The 25,461-nt window shown below is 47.5% G+C and overlaps 1 long non-coding RNA gene across 1 annotated transcript in view; it reads right to left on the bottom strand.

Moving 5' to 3' along the window:
• Positions 1-16,356: 16,356 nt before the first annotated feature.
• Positions 16,357-25,461, bottom strand: part of LOC308458739 — a 395,423-nt gene continuing 386,318 nt past the window's right edge. The window contains exon 3 of the long non-coding RNA XR_013977635.1: positions 16,357-16,385. This is a non-coding gene — a long non-coding RNA (uncharacterized lncRNA). The remainder of the gene's footprint in view (positions 16,386-25,461) is intronic.

Raw genomic sequence — 25,461 nt, 5'->3', positions numbered from 1 at the left:
GAGCCTAGGATGCTGCCTAACTTAAGGTTACCAGATTTTTTTCAAAGAATCCGGGGAAACAACTTCTTCTTCTTTTTTTTAAAGAAAAAAAAAGTTATTAAAAAAAAGTTTTTGTTTTTTTAAAAGAAGTACCGGTAATATCTTCTCTCCTATGGTCTCCTCTGTCGCACAGCTTTCCTCTGGGCCCCGGTCTGCTCTGTTGGAGTGCTAGCCGCCGTGGAGTAGGCTCGGGCCGGGCCTGGGCTCAGCCACGTGTCGGTGCTCTCCTCCCTCTCCTCCTAAACGGCTGCAGCAGCAGCGGCACGGCAATGTTGGGGCTCCCCTCTTTTTTCTCCTTCCTCTTTCTCTCTCTTCCTTCTCCTTCTCCCTGCGTTGGCTCCGGGGTTTTCCCGGCCTCAGAGCACCGCTGGACAGTTGACCAGGTGGCCAGGTGCTCTTGCTCCCGGCTCGATTTATCTACTTGCACTTTGATGTGCTTTCGAACTGCTACGTTGGCAGGAACTGACATTAATGAATGGGACTAAATTAGGTCCATTCATTCCAATGGGTCTACTCTCTGAACAAAACTTTATTGAGTTCCACCCTCTGTTTCTACCCCACCCCCTCAATGCTATAGCACAGGATTCTCACAGAGAGCAAGCTGGGCCTCCATGTGCCTTGCAGATTATATTCTGTGACTGCCCGTCTACTGTCTTCTTTCACACATACAGACACCCTGATAAAGGGCAAAAGATTCCTGCATTGGGGCTGGACTAGATGACCCCCATGGTCCCTCCCTTCCAGTCTATGATTCTTTGATGACATCACATCTCATGGGTGGCGTGGGTGGGGAAGCCAGTCCTGATTCCCAAATCAGCAAACGGGGAAGGGTCATAGTGCTGTGGCAGAAGATCCCAGGTTTCTCTATGCAAGCCTGAAAAGGACTCTTGCCTGAAACCTTGGAGTACTACCGAAGGTCCTGAAAGGCTTACATTGGCTCCCAGTATGTTTCTGAGCACAATTCAAAGTGTTGGTGCTGACCTTTAAAGCCCTAAACGGCCTTGGTCCAGTATACCTGAAGGAGTGTCTCCACCCCCATTGTTCAGCTGAGGTCCAGCTCTGAGGGCCTTCTAGCGGTTCCCTCATTGCAAGAAGTGAAGCTACAGGGTACCAGGTCTTCTTGGTAGTGGCACCCACCCTGTGGAACGCCCTCCCATCAGATGTCAAGGGAAAAAACTACTATCCGACTTTTAGAAGACATCTGAAGGCAGCCCTGTTTAGGGAAGTTTTTAATGTCTGATGTTTTATCATGTTTTTAATATTCTGTTGGGAGCCGCCCAGAGTGGATGGGGAAACCCAGCCCAATGGGCAGGGTATAGATAATAAATTGCTGCTCCTGTTGTTGTTGTTGTTGTAGACTATCCTGAGCTAGATGGGCCAATAGTCTGACTCAGTCTAAGGCAGCTTTTTGTATTGTCCCTCTCCTTCCAGAACAGAGTATCCATTGAGAGACATTTCAGGGACAAGACAGAGTACTGGACCACTCCATCAGCAGGCTTGCTGGTTCCATTTACCTTCTCCCGACCAAACACCAATCTTATAACCTAGAATCACAAAGTTCTTTGGGATCCCTCAGACGAAGTCTCCCCTACCAAATGTACAATGAAGTCTGCTGTTCCCATTGAATCAGTTCACTTTGGAATTGACCAGAATGGTGTGTGTGTGTGTGTGTTGTCTAACTTGGCCAAATCCCCTGCTAAGTTCCTCTAACTCAAAGATACACAAATGTTGCCCAAACCATAGTAAGCAATTCACTGCTTCAAAACTGTCAGTGACACATATTCCTAGCAGTCCATTTTCAAGGAGGGCTCCAGATTCTCCTGCAAGGAGCACAGTGTGGCCTTCATAGCCTGGAAAATAGGGAAAGCTGTGTTAACTAAACCATCGACTTAGCCAACGGCTTCCCTTGGCAGCCTGTGCTCTCTGGTTTATAAAAAGGCCTTGGCTTTCACATCACAGAGATCTTTGTGTGCCTGCCAACATACTTTCGACAACACTGCCTTTATGGGCGTGTGAGGCTTCGGAAGAGGAAAAAGCCCGACGAAATCTCCACAGATGGTGCATCAAGCTTTACAGGTTCCTTATCTTAGCTGTGCAACTAAATCTAGCTTCTTGAAGATATGGCCTCTTCTCAGGAGGCAATTGAATGCTCCTATTCTCCCTGGGTTTTTTCCCCCTGGTAGCTTTTCCTAGTAAATCACTGACTGTCTTTATGTTGGATGGGTGTGCGGGGAGCCTTGCTTCTGTTATTTTTCCATTAGTTAACAAACTAATTTGCCCCAGAAGAATAAGAAGTGCACAGCAATGACAGAGGGAGCTACAGGACACAGTTCAACAATTAGCATCTTTCTGTGTTTCATTGATAATTTTATTACTTATACCACTTAGAGAGTTTTTTTGATTAAGTAGTGTCTAATTTCCCCTCAAATATATGCTTAGTGTTGAATGGAATTCCACAGACTGAATTATCAAATTCTGAATCAGATTTTGGGGTTGAAATTTGTTTGGAATTGAAACTTACCTCGTGCTTTAAAAAAGAAAGAAAAAGGTGTCAGTACTCACCATGAAATTGTTATAGTAAGTGCCACACTTTTAGCATGAAAAAGGTGTCGGTACTGTGTCAGTACCCTTGAGTACCCCCAGGAAAAAAGCACTGATTACCTCAAAATATTATTTTTATAAGCCAGCTGTTGAATTCTATGCATGTCTGCTCAGAAGTAAGTCCCACTGAGTTTAATGGGACATACTCCCAGGTAAGTATGCTTGCTATAGGATTGCAGCCTGAGTGAAATTATTAGAAAATGTACTAAATTCTGTTGCAAGTCAGCTGCTTCTGTCAAAGGTTAACTTCTTCTGCATATCAGCTGTTGACTGCAGCCAAATAACAATTGCCACATATCAGATATAGACTGCCACGATGCTCAGTGTCAAATGCTGGCTGAGTCAGGCCAAGTACTTTCAAATATTGGGAAGAAGGGGTGGAGAAAATGATCCCAGTGATCCTAAATAAATTAAATAAGGCAGTTGTAAGGAAGTATACTAAACACAGTGGGTGGCACTGTGGTCTAAACCACTGAGCCTTGAGCTTGCCGATTGGAAGGTCGGCAGTTTGAATCCCCTTGATGGGGTGAGCTCCCGTTGCTCGGTCCCTGCTCCTGCCAACCTAGCAGTTCGAAAGCACGTCAAAGTGCAAGTAGATAAATAGGTACCGCTCCGGCGGGAAGGTAAACGGTGTTTCCATGTGCTGCTCTGGTTTCGCCAGAAACGGCTAAGTCATGCTGGCCGCATGACCCGGAAAAACTGTCTGAGGACAAACGTTGGCTCCCTCAGCCAGTAAAGAGAGATGAGCGCCGCAATCCCAGAGTCGTTCGTGACTAGACTTAACTGTCAGGGGTCCTTTACTTTTACCTTTACAGTGGTACCTCAGTGTGATGGGACGATGAGCTGCTTGTGTGTAAAATCCTAGTCCCTCAGAGTTTGGTCAAGTTTGCAAACCTCTGTCTGTAATGGAGCCCCTTAAACATGGCTCCGTCAGTCGCTGGCAGATTCCGACAGTGGTTGCTTTCGGAATCGCTTCCAACATAAAAGCTCCTTAACGGAAACACGTCTTCTGGACTCTCTGCGTGACAGTTTCCGGCGAGGAGTGGGTGTCCCTACAGGAGGTCCTGAAACCTCCCCACTGTTTTCGCTGGAAGTGTCTCTGAGCCATCCCTCCAGCTCCCTTTCCCTCAGCCCAGCTCCTCTCCCCCTACTGGTTCCCTCTTCAGCTGCTGAGTCTCTCCCAACCTGTGTGAGCCCTTTCACTTCCCTTCCTTCCGATGGCAGTTCCCTGACATCCACCTCCCCTCCAGGGCCCCCTTCATCCCCTCTCGCCCCCTCCTCTACGGGCGGTGAGGAGGCAAAACCCCGGAATGAACTTCCTTCATCTTCCGATGTCCCGAACACTTCTCTCCACCTGTTGCGGTTCCTGGTCTCGAAGTACTCCTCCTCCTCAGAGTCCATCTCCCCTTCCCCTTCCGATTCCGAGAATCCTTCCAACTCCTCCTCCTCATCGGTGGTCCCAAAGTATTCCCTCCGGAACCTCTCCACAGGCTGAGGTTTCCTTGGGAACCTTTGATGGAACGTTTCTATCAATACCTCGTCATTGATATCTTCTGCCATTACCCAAGTGTTTTCTGACTCCGGTTCTCCTTCCCACGCTACCAAATACTCCACCTGATCCCCCTTCCATCTGGCGTCGAGGATTTCTGCCACATGGCTGCTGCATTCCCTTTCTTCTATGACCGGTCCCCGAGTGGCCATCCCTTCTCGTCCCCCCTCATACGGTGACAGTAACGACCTGTGAAATACTGGGTGCAGTTTCATGTGGTTGGGTAACCGGAGCCTGAAAGCCACTGGGTTGACCTGTTGAATGACCTCAAAGGGACCCAATCTCCTGGGTCTTAATTTCTTACAACCTCCTTTGAACGGCAACCCTTGGGTTGACAGCCACACCCTATCTCCCACCCTTATGGTTTCACCTTCCCTTCGGTTCTTGTCTGCCTGCCTCTTGTATTCTTCCTTCGCCCTTTCTAAGTTGAGTTGGAGCTGACGATGGATTGCTTCCATTTCTTCTACAAAATGCTCGGCTGCCGGGACACCCCATCTCTCCCCTTCTCCCCCTGGGAAAGCCCTGGGATGACACCCATAATTAGCCAAGAAGGGGCTCATCCCTGTGGACACATTCTCGGCATTGTTGTAGGCAAATTCCGCCAGCGCCAACTTTTCTACCCAGTCATTCTCTCTGTCATTGACATAACACCTCAGGTATTGCTGGAGGACCCCGTTTGCTCTTTCCGCCTGCCCGTTGGTTTCAGGGTGCCGGGCAGTCGAAAAGTTGACCTCCACCTGCAGTAAGCTCATGAGCTTCCTCCAGAACCTGGAAGTAAATTGTTTTCCTCGGTCTGAGACCACCCTCAATGGCACCCCGTGCAACCTAAAAATGTGTTCTACAAATAACTTCGCTGTCTCTTCCGCCGTGACTGCATGCGAGCAGGCTACAAAGTGGCACATCTTTGTTAGTAGGTCTACCACCACCATGATGGCTGTTTTCCCCTTGGACTTCGGCAGATCAGTCATAAAATCTATCGACACTGCCTCCCAAGGTCGTTCTGGGGTTGGTAAGGGTTCTAATAGCCCCGCCGGTGCCCGCCTCTCCCCTTTGGCTCTCTGGCATTGCTCACACCCTCTTACATACTCCCGTACATCTTCCCTCACCTTAGGCCACCAAAATTCCCTGGTGACCAACCACATGGTTTTGTGTTGTCCAAAATGCCCCGCCGTGGGGCTGTCGTGCAACTGCTTGAGTACCCTCCCCCTTAAGTCTCCTTCAGGGATATACAGCGCCCCTTTGTAATACAAAGCTCCATTTCTTTCCTCGAAACCCCCTGGTTCCTCTCCCTCACCCCTAAGACCTCTGAGCTTATTCTGGGCGTATTCATCATTCTCTGTTTCCTCTACCAGTTCTCTTTGTCCCACCAATGCCGCCCCACACACCCAGCGGTCCTCTGGAATGACATGTCTCTCTTCGGGTGCTCCCTCCTCCTCCAAATATTCAGGTTTGCGTGAGAGAGCGTCCGCCCTAATGTTCTCTGGGCCTGGCACGTAACAAATCTCAAAGTTAAATTTGGAGAACTCCTGGGCCCATCTCACTTGCCGTTGGTTGAGCACTCGTGCCGTCCTCCAATACTCTAGGTTCTTGTGGTCAGTGCACACTTGCACCTTATGTTGTGCGCCAATTAGCAGGTGCCTCCATCTCCGGAACGCCTCATGAATGGCTAGTAGTTCTCGGTCATACACCGTGTAGTTCCTCTCGGATTTGTTCAGCTTTCGCAAAAAAAAGGCACACGGTCTCCACTCTGACTCCTCCTTCCCTGGCTGCAGAAGCACCGCCCCAATCGCTCTGTCTGATGCGTCAGTTTCCACTCTCATCGGTTTTTGTAAATCCACATGCAGGAGTTGTTGTTCCGAGGCGAAGGCCCTTTTTAGTTCCTCAAATGCTCGCTCCGCCTCCTCAGTCCAAACGAACTTCTTCTTACTGCTGAGACAGTCCGTAATGGGCGCCGTCAGGTGGGCAAAGTTTCGGATGAACTTACGATAGAAGTTCCCAAATCCTAGGAACCTCTGCACATCCTTCCTTGTTTTGGGTGTTTTCCATTCCAGCACCGCCTGGACCTTGCCGGGATCCATGGCCAATCCCTTGTCTGACAGGCGATACCCCAGGAATTCCACCTCCTTGGTATGAAACTGACACTTCTCCAGTTTCACCCACAGCTGGTTGGCTTGCAGCCTGCTCAACACTTCTCTGACGTCTCTCACATGCTGCTCCTCATTCTCAGAATACACCAACACGTCGTCTAAGAAGGCCACACAATTCTTGTAAAGCAAAGGCCCCAGGACGTGGTTCATAAACGATTGAAAGCACGCGGAGCCTCCTTGTAGGCCGAAGGGCATAACTAAATATTCAAATGCCCCCAAAGGGGTGAACATGGTGGTTTTCCATTCATCCCCCTTCCTTATTCGTATCAGGTTGTACGCCCCCCTTAGGTCCAGTTTAGTGAAAATCTTTCCGTTCCTGACCCTTGTCAAAATGTCGTCAATCCTGGGCATAGGGAAAGCCACTGGTTCTGACACTGCATTTAAGGCCCTGAAGTCACACACAAGCCTCGGCTTGTTCGTGTTTTTTTTATCCACAAAAAACACTGGGCTGCCCCCCACCGCCCTGGACTCTCTGATGAACCCTCTTTTCAGGTTCTTGTCAATGAACTCTCTTAGCTCCTGCATCTCTCTGTCTGACATGGCGTACAGCTTGCCTACAGGGAGCTGTGCCCCAGGGAGTAAATTGATTTGACAGTCAAAGGGTCTATGCGGGGGTAATTGGTCAGCTTCCCTTTCGCTGAAGACGTCGCGGAGATCTGCGTATTGTCGTGGTACCTTCACGTTCTCCGTTACTTCAGTCCCTGCTAGGGTGGCTTGCGCCCCTGCCAAACCCTTTCCCTCTTTGCAGTGTTCTAAGCAATGTGCTGAACCAAAAGAAACCACTCTCTGATGCCAGCCCACCAGCGGATCATGTAACGCTAGCCAGCTCATCCCCAATATAATGGGAGCTCCTCCCAAGGTGGCCACATTAAACGCTATCAGTTCGGTGTGCCTTGCCACCTTCATTATCATTGGGACGGTCTGCAAGCTGACTTCTCCTCCCAACAGCTCCCTGCCATCGATCGTGGTCACCTGCAGGGGGTTGCTTAAAGGGATCGTCTGTATCTGGTGTTCAGCTGCAAACTCTTTGCTCATGAAATTGCAGGAGCTGCCTGAGTCCAACAGCGCCTTTATCTTTAGAGGGTGTCCGTTTGGCAGCTCTAGCGCCACTTCTATCACTAGGGCGGGTTTAGGAGGTTCTGGCGTGGGCACTTTCACTGCTCTTTGGCCTGACTGCTGTGCCCCGACGGTGGCAGCCAGGCGTTGGCTTTTACTTGCTTCGGTATTTCTTCCTCTCTTCCCTCCACAGCTCCTACCATCCCTTGCCATTCCTTCCTCTGGGGGCAGACTCTGGCAAAGTGACCTGGCTGTTGGCAGAGATAGCATTTCCGGGCGCCTTTTCCCTCCTTCTTTCCCCCCTCACTGGGCTTTGAAACTGCGCGCGCGCGCGCTGTTCCGATTTCCATCGGCTCTGCCGGCGGGAAAGTTGGCTCTGGAATGTCTGGAATGCGGAACTCCTTCCAACGTTCCCCCTTCCCTTCCCGCCTCTCCAATGCTCTCGCCTCCTGGCGCGCTCCTATGGTCAGCGCTGATTTGGTCAGCTGGTCCATAGACTCCGCCCTGGGCGCCCGGGAAAGTTCGTCTTTCACAGCCGAAGAAAGCCCTTCTTCAAAAAGCATTTGAATGGGTTCCGCCGATAGATCCCACCCCAATTTATGGATCAACATGGTGAATTCAGTCCAGTACTCACGGACAGATCGGCTCCCCTGTTTGCAAGCCATTAACTGTCTGCGGACCACTCCCTGTTCAATATCGCTGGAAAACATCAGATCCATGGCGCGAAAGAACTTCATCGTGTCCTTTAGGACGTCACTATTCGCTGCCATCAGGGGTCTAACCCAGTCTCTCGCCCCCTTTTCAAGATGCCCAATCACGAAAGCCACTCTTGATTCCTCGTCAGGGAATTCATCAAACTGCAGATTGAGGGCATATTGCATCTCTGTCCGAAAGCCATGATAGTCTTTGGGCTCCCCCCCAAACTTCTGCACCAATCCTGGTACCTTTCTGACGAGCTGGGTGTCTTTCCCCTTTTTGTCTGCATCCTGAGCCCTCCTCTCCTCAAGCCTCGCCGTCTGCAGCGCTAGCTGGACCTCCAACACCCGGTACCTTTCTTCCAGGCTTGGACCCGCTCCAGCTCCTGCTTCTCCGGTTCCGGCTGGGTTGCTCATGATGCCTTCTCCTGCACAAGCTGCTCACGAAGACTGTCGGAATGCTGTGATGGGACGATGAGCTGCTTGTGTGTAAAATCCTAGTCCCTCAGAGTTTGGTCAAGTTTGCAAACCTCTGTCTGTAATGGAGCCCCTTAAACATGGCTCCGTCAGTCGCTGGCAGATTCCGACAGTGGTTGCTTTCGGAATCGCTTCCAACATAAAAGCTCCTTAACGGAAACACGTCTTCTGGACTCTCTGCGTGACAGTTTCCGGCGAGGAGTGGGTGTCCCTACAGGAGGTCCTGAAACCTCCCCACTGTTTTCGCTGGAAGTGTCTCTGAGCCATCCCTCCAGCTCCCTTTCCCTCAGCCCAGCTCCTCTCCCCCTACTGGTTCCCTCTTCAGCTGCTGAGTCTCTCCCAACCTGTGTGAGCCCTTTCACTTCCCTTCCTTCCGATGGCAGTTCCCTGACACTCAGGTTAAGTACTTAATTCGTTCCGGAGGTCCGTACTTAACCTGAATCTGTTCTTAACCTGAAGCACCACTTTAGCTAATGGGGCCTCCCACTGTCGCCGCGCCTCTGGAGCCCGATTTCTGTTCTTATCCTGAAGCAAAGTTCTTAACCTGAAGCACTATTTCTGGGTTAGCGGAGTCTGTAACCTGAAGCGTATGTAACCTGAAGCGTATGTAACCCAAGGTACCACTGTATACTAAATGTGAGATTGTATGACTGCCAGAAAACACCCACAGTGTAAACAAACATATGTTGTCAAGTGCTGACTTTCACATGTCTGGCCATTAGATATTGTCAAACGTTGGCTTTTGTTTTGACATCTTTGGATGTCCGAAGCCGATGATGAATTAAACTATTTGCAGAACATCCTGAGAATATTTGTAGACTTTCAGGAATATTCAGAAACCATTGGCCATTAAAAATGGCAGAGGAGAATTTACTGGGGTTTGTGTGGGGGCATTTATTTCAAGACTCTCTGTACAAAAGCATGCGTATGTCATTTGGCGACTCCTATAAAAGGGATAATATAATAGGGTTGGGTGACAGAGAGAGAAAGAGATTGACAAAAAAAAGTTGCAGTAACCTCAAAATCATGTTGAGAACTCTTATGTGTATTCCGTGGTCTAGTTTAGACTGTTGCATATTAGGTCATTCCTCTCTGACATCAACCTTTGATCTCTTTGGGGTTGCTGAAAACCCCCTTCATCTTTATTTCCCAAAACAAGGCCCAATTTGTATGATCAGCACAATGCTTTCATTCTGAGCCTCCTACATGTTGTCACAGTAGAGAAGTCTGAAAGAAGAGGCTGAGTCTGCAAGAATGTTACCCTTCGAACAATCCAGGGTTTCTTCCTTCTTGATAGCGCTCGGACTTGGGCACATGCATGTAATTTTTCTGAAGACACCTCCCTTTATAGCAGACAAGATAGGATGGAAATTCCCATTTTTTAATTGGAGGGATGCCTTTAAAAAAACGCTTCTTCGCCACTTCTAGAAGTCCTGCACCTGAGAACTGCTAGCGGAAGCATCAAAGGAACAGATCTTTCCATAGATTAAAGAAAACAATGTTTGCTGAATTTCCATTTCTATATTTAGGAGTCTCAGAACCTGCAGGAGAGGTTTAAATACAGCGAGCTCTTGCAGATGTTCCGTGTGTCAAGGTAAGTTCAAAATACAACAACCCAGTAACAAGAAAGAAGCCATAATACAGCAGCATTGAACCAAGATGTCATCTCTGAATCTTCATTCTCTACAAGTGTCCAGAAGGATAGTGCTGTTATTTTGCAGACCTTGCAAGTGTCCCTATTTTCTAGGGACAGTCCCAGATTTACAGAAACCATCCCGGTTTCAGATTTGATCCTGGAAGGTCCTGGTTTTACTTAGGATGTCCCTCTTTTCATTGGAGAAACGTTGGAAGATATAGAATAGGATGTCCCTATTTTCGTTGGAGAAATGTTGGTGGGGTTGTTTATATTTTCATCGGAGAAACGATGGAAAGTATGGTTCTGTTCTAGCACTTTAAAGATGAATAAATGCAACACGGCATAAACCGGGGGGAGGGGGTGAATCTTTTTCATTCATATTCCAGCAGAGTGTGGGGCCAAAGGAGACAGTGGATGGAGTACCATAGGCTACATTTCACTAGGCTGCTTTTCAGCCACACAAAATTTGGAGAGTTCTACACCACACACCTTTCTTCACCCATACCCCCATTCTGACAAGCAAGAGGCATCATCAGGGTTCCAGGGCACGTTCCAGCCAGGCAACAGCACTCACGGAGGGTGTGGAGCAGAGTCAGTGAGCAGTATGGCCAGGGGCAAGGACCAAGGTCCAGATAGAGAGGGCTGAAGGCTCCCCACTGCTGACATAAACTTTCATGGCTCATAGTCTGATTCATCAGATGCTGCTGCTTCTTCTCTGGCAGTCACTCATAGCCAAGTAAGATTGTCTTCCTTGAACACAGTTTTAACAGTGAGTCCATAAGTGACTTTGGAGGCCAATTCTGGATCCACACATCCTTCCACAGTGGGGACATAGGTTTCCGGATGGGAGTTGATCACGGTGAGGGTTTGCCAAATGCGCCTTCCTCTTAGTACATTTCTCCGTTTCATCCTGAGTTTGAGCGTCTTCAAAGCCCATGACACCTTTGGTAACGGCTGTTCTCCAACTGGAGCGCTCGGAGGCCAGTGTTTCCCAGTTGTCAGTGTTTATACAGTGGTACCTCGGGTTACATACGCTTCAGGTTACATACGCTTCAGGTTACTAACTCCGCTAACCCAGAAATAGTGCTTCAGGTTAAGAACTTTGCTTCTGGATAAGAACAGAAATCATGCTCTGGCGGCGCGGTGGCAGCAGGAGGCCCCATTAGCTAAAGTGGTGCTTCAGGTTAAGAACAGTTTCAGGTTAAGAACAGACCTCCAGAACGAATTAAGTACTTAACCCAAGGTACCACTGTACTACATTTTTTTTAGATTTGCCTTGAGAGAGTCCTTAAAACTCTTTTATTGACCACCAGCATTACGCTTTCCATTTTTAAGTTTGGAATAGAGTAGTTGCTTTGGAAGACAATAATCAGGCACCCAAACAACATACGAAGTTGATGTTGACACTGGTAATCTTTGCTTCTTCCAGTACACTAGCATTAGTTCGCCTGTCTTCCCAAGTGATATGTAAAAAAATTTCCGGAGATACCACTGATGGAATCTTTTGAGGAGCTGGAGCTGGTGTTTATAATTGGTCCATGTTTCACAAGCATACAGTAAGATACATGGTGTAACTTTAAACAGACGACCTCATATACTTGTGGTGGTGATGGTGAAACAGCGCAAGTCAGCGCAAATGCAAAAAGAACATACAGTTATGCTTATCTGACATAACTGACAATTCACCAGACAGGGAGAGAAGCAGCCTATTAACCAAGCAGCTTGGTGATAACACAAACATCCTGGCGTAATTAGGAAGCTAATCAACACATGCATCTGAAGACCCTTCGTTCAAACGTGGTCACCTTAACGTCATCTCAGTTTCTTGCAGGGTCTGGTCCTTCCATTTGTCTTAGGTGACCTGTTTGTTGATGGTAAGAAGCTCTTTTGAGTTGAAAGGGTTGTTAGTATAGGCTTACCACCCCAAGGCATGTGAGAGGGAAGAGTCGTTGTCCAGGACTCTGTCTATTGTCCAGGCTACAGATCACTGAAGATATGGATGGCTTTAGCTGGGAGCCATACGTGACGTTCTGCCGTTTCCTTTTTCTAGATCTGCCCTGCAGCAGAGCATTCCTGCAAACCAGTCTGGTCTTGCTGATCTGATCCTCCCTCTACTCTGTTGGGTAAGTCCTGTAGTCTGAAAAATGCTTGGTGCAAATCCTTAAGTTGTGAGTCTCTGATGAATCTGAACAGATGTGGTTGTATCGTAAGGGCTTGGCTGCAGACAATGGATTTTGTGGTGTGTTTCTGGGTGGGAGCCAAAAGCATGTAGGTGTGTGTAACAGTCAAAGGTTTCTGATATGAAGTGGTGTTTGTATGAACATTGTGTAGTTAAATAGTACAGTGGTACCTCGGGTTAAGTACTTAATTCGTTCCGGAGGTCCGTTCTTAACCTGAAACTGTTCTTAACCTGAAGCACCACTTTAGCTAATGGGGCCTCCAGCTGCCGCTGCGCTGCTGGAGCACGATTTCTGTTCTTATCCTGAAGCAAAGTTCTTAACCTGAAGCACTATTTCTGGGTTAGCGGAGTCTGTAACCTGAAGCGTATGTAACCCGAGGTACCACTGTACAAACCAAAAAATAAAACTTTATCTCCCTGCCTATGTGTATTTGCTTGCCAGTTTAGGGTTATACGTTTAGCCGGGTAAAGAGGAGTCTGAAAGGAGATATGAAAGCCATCTTAAAATATCTCAAGGGCTGTCACATGGAGGATGGAGGCTTCCTAGCAGAGGAGCAGGCCCCTGTCCAGTTGCTGCAGCTGTGCTTGAGCACCAGAGTTAAGGCAACGTTTTGCACAATGCCTGCCTCGCCTCCTCCATACTCAGGGCATCCACAGGAAAATATTATGGGAGTAGGGGCCCCCCAGAGATGGCATGTCTGACCCTGCTCAAAACCTCCAAGATTGTTGTGTCCCCTCAAAATATATGCCAAAGCTTTGTGATAATTGATGCAGGGCAATATGACAGTTACTCAGGGGCATAGTGTATGTGGGGCCTGTCAGGGTGATGTCCCAGGGGCATTTTGGGGGGTGGAGCTGTTCATGTCGCCCTCCCTGAGCCAGACCTGTGCCGATTTGCGAGGCTCAGATCTGTTCAGATGTTTGGAAGGACCCTAGTGCAATAAAGTCACTAAAAAAAACTAAACAAAAACCTGGACTTTTTACAGTTTGGAAAGTGACTAGGAAATGAACTGAAAAGTGCAGTGTTAAGTTGTGGGTGAACATATCAGATGACACAGCGATTCTTCAAACAGCTCTTGTTTATTCACAGGCCAGGACAGAACTGAACTGAACTGAAGGGTTCAGTCAGCCTGCTTATATAGAGCTCCAGTACAATGTAACTGTAACAATTTTCTAAAACTATCCAATCACTGAACGTCACTTTCGATCCCTTATTTGCATAACTATCTACAGTATCCCCCTGCTGGCCCAGGGTGAGAACTTCAGTACATAACATGCAGGATGAACGAATAATGGGGAAACGCTTCACAAGCAAATCAGGATGAACACAGAGGACGAGTGCTTATGATTGCAAACAAATCAAGGCAAATGCTCAATAAAAACAGGACGTAGTCTAACCACCGTGTAAGCTTTCCGCAAACAAATCAAGATGAATGCTGAATGAAGAGGTCGTTTGGAGGAGTCTCATGTCAGTATAGTAGCTGATATGCAACATTAACAATTGATATCAATGGACCTGAGCTGCTTAAATCCATTGATTTCGACTATGGATATCGCTCTGGGCATCACCCAGCTTAACTTTCCTAAATTTAACTTTAGCAACAATCAAGCTGGAAGACCAAAGCCCTTCCGTTGAATCTGCCCCACCAAGTTCATTCCTGGCTGTTGACATTAGCATCCACTTTTTCCGCGGTAGCAAAAGATCTCAACAGGCAGCAGAGCAGCACATGTCTGGCTAATTAACTGAAACACTGAGTTTCCTCCAGAGGCCCTGTGCATCCCCAGAGCAGTGTGTCGGATAAGCAGGAGGTGAGCTCCGCAGAGGCCTTTGCTGTTTGCTTTGGACGGGACCCTCGCATGTATCAAACTTCCTTCCCTTGTTCCCCAACATTCCAACGGAGAACAAAGCGACTATAAAACACTGACTCACCAAAGAGTCAGTCCGAGCTGTGTTTATTCTCAGAAATATCGCTTTGGGGTTTGCATTTGTGCGAGCTCTTTCGAGCTTATTCATATCGCCCTAAAGGCTTATCGTTGCACAAGCTCTTGCTTGTGCAGAATGGAAACCTTCGTGCGCTGCAGAGAATCGCATTCCTGGACTGTAGGTATTGTTGTTGTTGTTTAGTTGTTTAGTCGTGTCCGACTTCGTGACCCCATGGACCAGAGCCCGACAGGCACTTCTGTCTTCCACTGCCTCCCGAAGTTTAGTCAAACTCATGCTGGTAGCTTCGAGAACACTGTCCAACCATCTTGTCCTCTCTCGTCCCCTTTTCCTTGTGCCCTCCATCTTTCCCAACATCAGGGTCTTTTCCAGGGAGTCTTCTCTTCTCATGAGTTGGCCAGAGTATTGGAGCCTCAGCTTCACGATCTGTCCTTCCAGTGAGCACTCAGGGCTGATGTCCTTAAGAATGGATAGGTTTGATCTTCTTGCAGTCCATGGGACTCTCAAGAGTTTTTCCAGCACCATAATTCAAAAGCATCAATTCTTCGGCGAGGTTCATATTTTTCCTTCTCCTTGATGGGCTACCTTCCTAGGTTGATAAGCCCCAAAGTATGCAAAGATTTATAGGGGAAGGATGACAGATCGGTGGTGCCACGTATTCAGAAAGTCCCAGGTTGGCTCTTCCAGTACTACTGTTGTGGCCTAACTTAGTCAGGTGGTGAGCCAGTGTGATGTAGTGGTTAAGAGCGGTGGACTCGTAATCTGGTGAAGCGGGTTCGCATCTCCGCTCCTCCACAATCAGCTGCTGGTTGACCTTGGGCCAGTCACACTTCTCTGAAGTCTTTCAGCCTCACTCACCTCACAGAGTGTTTGTTGTGGGGGAGGAAGGGAAAAGAGAATGTTAGCCACTTTGAGACTCCTTCGGGGATATCAAATCCAAACTCCTCCTCCTCCTCCTCCTCCTCCTCCTCCTCCTCTTCTTCTTCTTCTTCTTCAAGTTGCAACCCAGTAGTGGGTCCCAGCTCACCAGCTGGAAACCAGTACCTAAGACCTTCTAAAACAGTTCCACACCTTTGTTGGCAAGGTGATCCCCTTCATGGATCACTGCCTTGCCGTGGGGCTTGAATAACTCAGAGAAGCTATGAGCTATGCCGTGCAGGGCCACCCAAGATGGACAGGTCATAGTGGAGAGTTTTGACCAAACGTGATCCACCTGGAGCAGGAACCGGCAAGCCACTCCAGTATCCCTGCCAAGAAAACTCCATGGACAAAGACAACAGGGGAAAACATAAACCTGCAGTTTATCTGCAACTGTGCAGGCTAGCATGGGGAAATATATTTCAAACCAATGGTTCAATCATCATTCTATGATTCTATGATCATTCCATTGATGAACGATAACTCTACACTTCTTGCACCCAAAAAGAGGAAAGATCCTTGGAAATATCCACTTCAGCTTGACTTCTGTTGCTAGGGTTTCCCCAAACCATTTGGCCAGCATATTTTGTATACGAAACTGCAACTGGTACAAAAAGGGCTCCAGACGATGGCACTGTAGAGAACCCTTTGTGACCTTTAGCAATGGTTGCTTTCACTTCTCTCTATAGTTGCTGCCACATGCATTATATATAGTTTTTGTCATAGTCGCTCATCTTTGCTTCATTGCTCATTCCCCGCCTCCAGCTCTCAATGTATTGCAGAAATGTAGCTGTTGTTATAAAAATTTGATCACAAAGCAGTTTCCAAGACACCAACCCTGGAATTTCATCACAGTCCATTGTAAAATAGTCTAAAAATGGTTATGAGGAAATAGCAATGACTTTTGCTTCCTGATTCCATTCTACTACTTTCCATGTTCTGCTGCTCAAGTCATAAGTCCAAACATTTAACATGGATGGCGCACCAGCTTCTTATTAGCTTGATCTTTGTTTTGTTTTATTTCACACAGCCCATCTCAGTTAGCGCAGAGAAGAAATTTAAGGGGTGATGAAGAAAGACAAAACACCATTGGATTAGCTTAAAGGTAAAGGGACCCCTGACCATTAGGTCCAGTCATGACTGACTCTGGGGTTGCGGCACTCATCTCACTTTATTGGCCGAGGGAGCCGGTGTACAACTTCCGGGTCATGTGGCCAGCATGACTAAGCCGCTTCTGGTGAACCAGAGCAGCACACGAAAACGCTGTTTACCTTCCTGCTGGAGCGGTACCTATTTATCTACTTGCACTTTGAAGTATTAGCTTACGTGAGTCAAATATTGGTATGTCACTATGCCAGTATAACTTCACAGCAGTGTAAGAAATACTAGCAGCCTGGGGTTTCATCCGGGCAATACAAATGACTTGCAACAGCATTTTGATGTTAACTCCATCAGATACTTGGTTTGATTCTGTACAATCTAGATTTCTCATGGACATAAAGGTAAAGGGACCCCTGACAATTAAGTCCAGTTGTGAAGGACTCTGGGATTGCAGAGCTCATCTCGCTTTACAGGCCGAGGGAGCCAGCGTTTGTCCGCTTCCGCAGACAGTTTTTCCGGGTCATGTGGCCAGCATGACTAAGCCGCTTCTGAAGAACCAGAGCAGCGCACGGAAACACTGTTTACCTTCCCGCCGGAGTGGTACCTATTTATCTACTTGCACTGCTTGCTTTCGACCTGCTAGGTTGGCAGGAGCAGGGACCGAGCAACGGGAGCTCACCCCGTTGTGGGGATTCAAACCGCTGACCTTTTGCTCGGCAAGCCCAAACGGCACAGTGGTTTAACCCACAGCGCCACCCGCATCCCTCTCATGGACATAGGGTTGCCATATTTCAAGAAGTAAAAATCTGGGTTATTGGCGGCTCAACAAAAGTTGTGAATATAGACTTTTTCATATTTAAGGTTTCATTGTAATATTTTTATCAACTATTTTGAAACTATTTCTTACCCCCATTTGCAATTCAATACAAAACAATGTACCTGACTACCAATATTTTACCAGCTTGGCATCATCTATAAGGCGCACACCTGAAAATATCCCATCATGCCTCTTTTCTGCTACACAAAAACTACACGCGGTTTTACTGTGATGTAACGGGCAGTGGTTGCTATTGCAGACACATCAACGCTTACCCATCCTGCTTTGCTGTTGCAGTGTAAGCTCACGGAGCCATTATGGGACCGTCAGCCAGGGTGCTTCTTGGCATACCAGCTGCTATTACCTTTCTGAGGAGGTTTTGCCAACTTACCAGGAAACACACACGCAAAAGCAACAGCCAGGCTTGCTTTTGTGTTCTTAACAGCGGATGGGTGTGCAGAAATCAGCAGGTGAAGCTTTTCACAGCATTAAGATAAACTTTATCTCTTGCTAATGTTTGCACATCAACCGGTGCTACAGAGGCCAGTTAAATTCAGTGGACATGTTAGGTTGCAACTCAGCTGCATGAGAAGGCTAGATAGAGAGGAACCCTAAAGCTTTTTAAATCGCTTTTTAAAAAACCATGTGATTTTTGTTGCCTTTTTGAATTTTGTGGAAATGAAACCTACAGGCTGCATAAGAACGAGTATAATAGCTTGTTACACCCAATAGACCTAGCAAGCCAGTGCACAGGCTACCTGGCAGATGGCTTTGTCATATGATTATTGAAGGGTAAACGGCGTTTCCGTGTGCTCTGGCACTTGTCACGGTGTCCCGTTGCGCCAGAAGCAGTTTAGTCATTCTGGCCACATGACCCGGAAAGCTGTCTGTGGACAAACGCTGGCTCCCTTGGTCTGAAAGCGAGATGAGTGCCACAATAGGGCGGTTCATAAAAAAACTTATTTCTGAAAATGCCTGCTCCAAAGGTCTTATCTTACTACACTAGGGATTATATCGCTATATCTGAACGGCCTCGGTCCAGTATATCTGAAGCAGAGTCTCCACCCCCATCGTTCTACCCGGACACTGAGGTCCAGCGCCGAGGGCCTTCTGGTGGTTCCCTCACTGCGAGAAGCGAAGTTACAGCGAACCAGGCAGAGGGCCTTCTCAGTAGTGGCACCCACCCTGTGGAACGCCCTCCCACCAGATGTCAAAGAGAACAACAACTACCAGACTTTTAGAAGACATCTGAAGGCAACCCTGTTTAGGGAAGCTTTAAATGTTTGATGTATTGCTGTATTTTAATATTTTGTTGGAAGCTGCCCAGAGTGGCTGGGGAAGCCCACCCAGATGGGTGGGGTATAAATAATAATAATAATAATAATAATAATAATAATAATAATTACAGTTAATATCTTGACCCTGCTCTACTGAATTGAAATTTCAGCCTTCATGACATAGGAAAATGGCCAAGTAGTAAACAGCTATTTTCGTGGAGGAGGGTCAAGATATTAACTGATATGCATGAAATTTCGGATATAGCTATATAATTCCTAGTGTAGCAAGATAAGACCTTTGGAGCAGGCATTTTTTTTTTTTAAAAAAATAGTTTTTAATGAACCGCCGTAGTGCCACAGTCCCATAGTCACCTTTGACTTAACCCTCCAGAGATCCTTCACCTATTGAAGGACACATCTTGCTGAAAAGTGAATTAGCTTTGAGGGGCAGATTTTGGGTTTATTGTGGCCGGACAGAAGTACAAGTTTAGTCCAATCCACAGATGTGTTGAAAGCGCATCTCTCAGATTTCAGTCTCTCAGATTTCAGTCACCTGTATTTTTATACACATTACTTGGCAGGAGACCTGTATTGCAAAATTTGAAGAAGTGCAAATTTCAAAGGATGGCTGAGTTTCAGTTCCTGCATTGCTTTGAAAAGTGCAAGTTATATACTTCTGCCTTTAAGTGCAAATGGAATCAAATTTCTTCCCTACGAGTACTTTCACACTAAGAAAACAGCTCCAGTTCAGTCCATCAATGCTGATCCCATGCCCTGTGTGTTCACTAGTCACATGAGAAGATGGTGCGTCAGATCATTTGTGGGTGATGACTTTGCAAAAGCTTGGAGCGGTCACTCCCAACCGGTCAACAACCGGTCGTCATCCCACGACACATTGACATGCAATTACTAAATCTGTATCGACTGGGTGCAATGCTGTCCTCAGGGCATCCAGTCTTGGACTAGTTTCAGCCACATGGAAGTACTCCTTAAGAGTAAACTCCTCATATGCACCAAGAACAGGACCTCTGGAAGCACTGAAGGGTGGGGTTAGCCTACACAGTCCTGTCATCTCTTCCTCAACAGATTCTTCTTGCCAAAGAAATCATTCCTGCCCATTATCTTCCCCTTCCAAAAAACTATTAATTGTGGGATCCTTCCCTTACAAATATTAATTTGTCCCCTCTGGGACACCATTCCAATGCACCTGGGTCACCTCTTGCCAGAGTTTCTGAAACGTTGTGCATTTTATTTACCGTATTTTTCGCTCTATAAGACGCACCAGACCACAAGACACACCTAATTTTTGGAGGAGGAAAACAAGAAAAAAAATATTCTGAATCTCAGAAGCCAGAACAGCAAGAGGGATCGCTGTGCAGTGAAAGCAGTAATCCCTCTTGCTGTTCTGGCTTCTGGGATAGCTGCGCAGCCTGCATTCGCTCCATAAGATGCACACACATTTCCCCTTACTTTTTAGGAGGGGAAAAGTGAGTCTTATAGAGCAAAAAATACGGTATTTAGATCTGGTGCGCATGTGGCAGCTTAAAAGTACTGTTAATTCATTTGAGTGGCACACATACGCCTCGATTTTTATGTCTTTCCTTTGGATCTAAACTCGTTTTTGAAATCCTGTCCGTGATACCCTTATTTGGCTTCATGCTATGATAATAAACAACACAGTTTGTGCATCTAAAGGTGTAACTTTCCAGGCTAGCGTGCACATCAGCACATTTCGTTGTAAAAATCCATCCCTCTCATCAAGTGCAAGCTTAAGGCAAGTCTGTAGAGCAGCAGAGAGGGTTTTTTGTGGGGTTTTTTAAGGGTGTTGGCTGGGCTGTTTTTCTTTCCGTGTTCCTTGCTGGGGAGTGATGTAAAGACCAGGCGCCACAGCTGACTAACATTGAATCAGACTCGCTTTGAGGGTCACACAAATCACAACATCTCAGCTGCTGTAGTAGCCAGTGGAACTGACTGTGGAGCTGGATTCGGGTTTTCTAAGGGCCACACAAAACCTGAACCGTGCCTTTGAATTTAATGTGCGGATTTTGAAATGATGCTAATTGCATCAGCTCGGCATAGCTGTCAACCTCCCCCTTTTTTTGCGGGAAATTCCCTTATTCCAGCGCCGTTTCCTGCTGCTTCCCGCTGCTATCCCGAATTGTTAGAAATCCCGTAGACTGTCCCCGGACAGGTGAGGCTGCTGATCTCTTATTTTCGAGGCTGCTGATCCCTTATTTTCAATCTGAAAGTTGACAGCTATGCAGCTGGGAGACAGAGCTGGTAATCATGGGGTTCAGAGAAACAAAAGGAGGGGGTATTTAACCATTTCCTCCCCAGCTATGGTTTGTGCCATTGGGACAAAATCCACCACTGATGCAGTGCCCAGCAGGACGGTATTGACAACAACAACAACAACAACAACAACAACAACAACAACAACAGCAACACTTGCCACCACTCATCTGACTGGTTTGTCCCAGCAACTCTGGGCGGCTCCCAACAAAAAATAGTAAAAGCACAATATAACACCACATGCTAAAAACTTCCCTGAACAAGGCTGCCTTCAGCTGTCTTCTAAAAATCAGGTAGTTGTTTATTTCCTTGACATCTGATGGGAAGGCGTTCCACAGGGCAGGCGCCACCACTGAGAAGGCCCTTTGCCTGGTTCCCTGTAACCTCGCAGTAAGGGAACCGCCAGAAGGCCCTCGGCATTGGATCTCAGTGTCTGGGCTGAAAGATGAGGGTGGAGACGCTCCTTCAGGTATACTGGGCCAAAGCTGTTTAGGGCTTTAAAGTTCAGCACCCGCCTGAATAAAATAGCAGCTTTCGAAAAAGGGGCCTCAGCAAGGGAATAAAGGATTAAACTTCCCCCCACTCCATGACTGCTCTGATGCTTCCTCAGACTCCTGTCTGAAACCCTGGAGAGTTTCTGCTAGTCAATATACTGAGGTAGATGAGCCAATGGTCTGACTCGGTATAAGGCATCTTCCTCTGGTCCTACCACCGGACAGTGGGTGCCATTTGTATTTTTTAAAACCTGCACTTTCAATGCAAATATGCATTCTCTAGTTTGGTTCTCGGTTTTCTCAGTCATCTGGTCATGACTGCCCCACCCTGGTTTTGGGTAGAGTTTTTCATCATCATTAAATGTTCCAGGGCTTTTCGGAAGAGGAGAATGCATTGCCCAGGCCTGCAGTCAGAGGTGTGGACAGCTAGCTCGCGCACAACATTTGCTTCTAGGGCCCAGCAACTTTGCTGTAGCAAAACCGATCCTGGTTAGCCTCTTTTAGAGTTTGAGAGAAGCTGGCCAGCCTGTTTTCCCCCTGCCCAGACAAAGGTGGATATTCAATGGGCAAAGCCATTCCCACTGCCAGAGCTTTGCCTGTTCAACGTTCAGCTGGTCGTGCAACTCCCTCAAAAAGGAGTGGGGATCCCCCCAGGGGATGAAAGGCGACAACCCCAGCAAAGGAGAAGAGTTAGATTTTGCAAATAGGAATGAGCTGGTTTGAAACAGGAATAAGCCCTTCCTTGGTGCTGAAGGATCCTCACGGGAAACTGGAATGTGACCCTCTCCCATGGGTGGGTGGGTGGGGAGTTTTGTGGCCAATTTAATAACAGCAACACTTTTCATTTATGCAGCCTCTTCAACGTGTTTGAGGCATCCTCCGTCATCTGCACCACAACCGTGTGAGCAGTGACGTAGCGTGGGGGGGGGCACAGGGGTGGTTGCTTCAGGCACAAAATTGTTAGGGGGTACAGAATTTCAACACCTGGTGCTGCCTCAAACAGTTGTGTGCTTCCGCCACTGGGCTCTGTTGAAAACGTTTTCTCCATGAGAACCAGGAAGTGACCTCTCCGGACAACATAACGACTCTTCTTCTTTTTATCTCTGTGGTTGGGATCTCCTGGGTGATGTGGGCGCCATAAGGTACTTGAATACTTATACATACTCTGTTCATTTCCCTCCCTCCCAGCTGGCCCCGGACACTGGCAACCCATGCTACATCACTGCCTGTGAGGCAGAACAGCCATCTCAGATTACAGTTAGAGGCTGAGTGGAGAGAGTGGTTTGCTAAGGAGTCCACGGCTGAGGCAAGTTTTGAATGAGGAACTTTCTGGCTTTCTGCTCCGTCTCACAACCGCTCCACTCTCTTTGCTCTCAGCGCAGGCTGAGCTTAATCATCTTGGTCTTCTGTCATTCCAGTGTGTGTTCAAGGTACCGGCTGCTGCCCAGAGAACATAGGAAACTGCCTTGATCTAAGTCCAAGTATGTGTCCGGTCAGTCATCTCCTCTGACTGACAGGCTCTCCAGGGTCTTAGGTCAAGAGGGGCATTTCCCATCATAAGCCACCTGATTCTCTTCTAGCTAGAGATGTCAGGGCCCAAACCTGGGCGCTTTTCTTTCTTTCAGGAGCTTTACCATTGAGCTAGTATGCGGGTGGCGCTGTGGTCTAAACCACTGAGCCTCTTGGGCTTGCTGATCGGAAGGTCGGCGGTTCGAATCCCCGTAGCAGGGTGAGCTCCCGTTGCTCTGTCCCAGCTCCTGCCAACCTAGCAGTTCGAAAGCATGACAGTGTAAGTAGATAAATAGGTACCACTGCAGCGGGAAGGTAAATGGCATTCCCGTGTGCTCTGGCACTTGTCACAGTCCTCCGTGCGCCAGAAGCGGATTAGTCATGCTGACCACATGACCCAGAAAACTGTCTCTGGACAAACGCCAGCTCCCTCGGCCTGAAAGTGAGATGAACGTCGCAACCCCATAGTCGCCTTTGTGACTGGACTTAACCATTCAGGGGTCCTTTACCTTTTTTTTTACCTTTTTACCATTGAGCTACTGGTTAATTTCAGGGCTCCTTAGTCAGGAACAGAAATCAACTGCAAGCTGTATTTCCCTTTCATCAGGCCTAGTGTTTAGCCCCAGAGCACCCAAAACCTTTAGAACAGTGGTTCCCAAACCTCCCACCCCCATGGGCCACATGCAAATTGCTGAGGGTATTGTTTTTTCTCTCTGCTGAGGTAATTGCAATGTGCTGTGCTAGATGCCGTTCGATTTTTAATTGCATTTTTACAGACACACTCTGAACCACCTGAATGAAACTCACAGATCACTGGTGGTTAATGGACCACAGCTACTCTGGAACAAAATGCAACCAATTCTTTATCTAGAATAACTTTGCTTTTAGATTCCCTCTCTTTTCCATTTAGGCACGGCAGTCACCGTGTTCACTGAAGTACGTCTCCCTCTCTCTCTTTGGTAAGCTTTAGGTGTGCTCTGCATTACGCAATCCTTTAGGGTGTGTCCAGTAAACAGGGTGAGGCAGAGAACAGGCAGCCTGAGGCAAAGACTTTACAGCATCTGTTCAGTACAAGGAATTAATGACTAACTTCTCTTCTCCCTGCCTCTCGCTTCTTATACCACTGTATAAGAAACAAAGAGACAAAATGACAACCATGGCAGAGCCCAGATCTAGGCTATGTACTTGAAGCCCCAAACATCAAATCACATTTGCATGCTGTCATAGACACCAGAGAGGGATGTCTTCACCAGTGTGGTGTAGTGGTTAAGAGCAGTAGTCTCGTAATCTGGTGAACCGGGTTCGCGTCTCCGCTCCTCCACATGCAGCTGCTGGGTGACCTTGGGCCAGTCACACTTCTCTGAAGTCTCTCAGCCCCACTCACCTCACAGAGTGTTTGTTGTGGGGAGGAAGGGAAAGGAGAATGTTAGCTGCTTTGAGACTCCTTCGGGTAGTGATAAAGCAGGATATCAAATCCAAACTCTTCTTCTTCTACCTGATGCGCATTACCTGTTTGGTTTCCCCACACCTGCAACCCCCCTGAGTACATTTTCACGAAGCTGTCCTTTGTGCATGTGTGTCAGGCGGCAGAGGAAACAACTCCCACGGCAGGTTGCCAGGAACGGATAACACAAGGAAAAGTTCTTACCATCTCTTAGAATAATGGCATTGTCCCGAGTGACTCTCCACCCCCCTTTCCTCCTACTTCCTCATTCGTCGTCATCTCCCCTATGGGTGGCGCTGAGGGCCCTTTGCTTCTGAGCCCTTTGCTTTACTACTTTCAAGGCTCACCGGGTTCTGGGAGACGGGGGTCTGGAATGCTTCCTAAAGACACTGTGTCCATAAGCTGTCACCCCTCTGGTGTTTCTTCTTCTCCCTCTCCCAGGCTGGGGAGGCAGTCTCCACCATTCCTCCTCTGCCCGGTCCCTGACTGTTATGTACTGAAGTTCTCACCCTGGGCCAGCAGGGGGATACTGTAGATAGTTATGCAAATGAAGGATTGAAAGTGACGTTCAGTGATTGGATAGTTTTAGAAAGTTGTTACAGTAACGTGGTACTGGAGCTCTATATAAGCAGGCTGACTGAGCTCTTCAGTTCAGTTCTGTTCTGGCCTCTGAATAAACAAGAGCTGTTTGAAGAATTGCTGTGTTGTCTGATATGTTCACCCACAACTTAACACTGACAATATGCGATGGCTGTCTTAAATGTACCTGTCTCAGCTTAACTGTGCTTATACTTTCAAATCAGACGAATGCTAGTGTTTGAGGGGAAAGCCATCAAACAGGAGTCTAGCACTGGATTTAAGGTGGTGCAGGAGGCAGTACTTTTGTCCCCCCAAATCACTAATTCAAAAGCAATGAACTTCCACCATCACCAGCTTATGACTGCAATAATGTGCAGGCCGTAACCTCACCTGGAAACATGTATTTCCTCCTCCTGCTCCAAAACACACACACACACAAAACCACTCCACATTTTTCTTGAACATTTAGCCTTATGAAGCACTCTGTCTAACTCTGCAGATCGCATAGTTCGTTGTGAATAATGGTTGGTTCTAGTAAAGATATTATGTGAATCATATATTTGCATGCGCCTCGCTTGGATTGCTCTTGAGGGATGGGAGAAGAATGAGTCAGAACTTGAGTAAGTACTTACCCTCCTGGTTCTGCAAATAAGACCTGTCATTGCGTGTCTCCTTGCTAAGGCACGTCTAGACAAAGATACCTGCATTT

This window comes from Podarcis pityusensis, assembly GCF_964106645.2.
Source record: "Podarcis pityusensis genome assembly, chromosome: 1".
Taxonomy (NCBI): domain Eukaryota; kingdom Metazoa; phylum Chordata; class Lepidosauria; order Squamata; family Lacertidae; genus Podarcis; species Podarcis pityusensis.
This window is presented reverse-complemented; position numbering and strand designations above follow the sequence as displayed.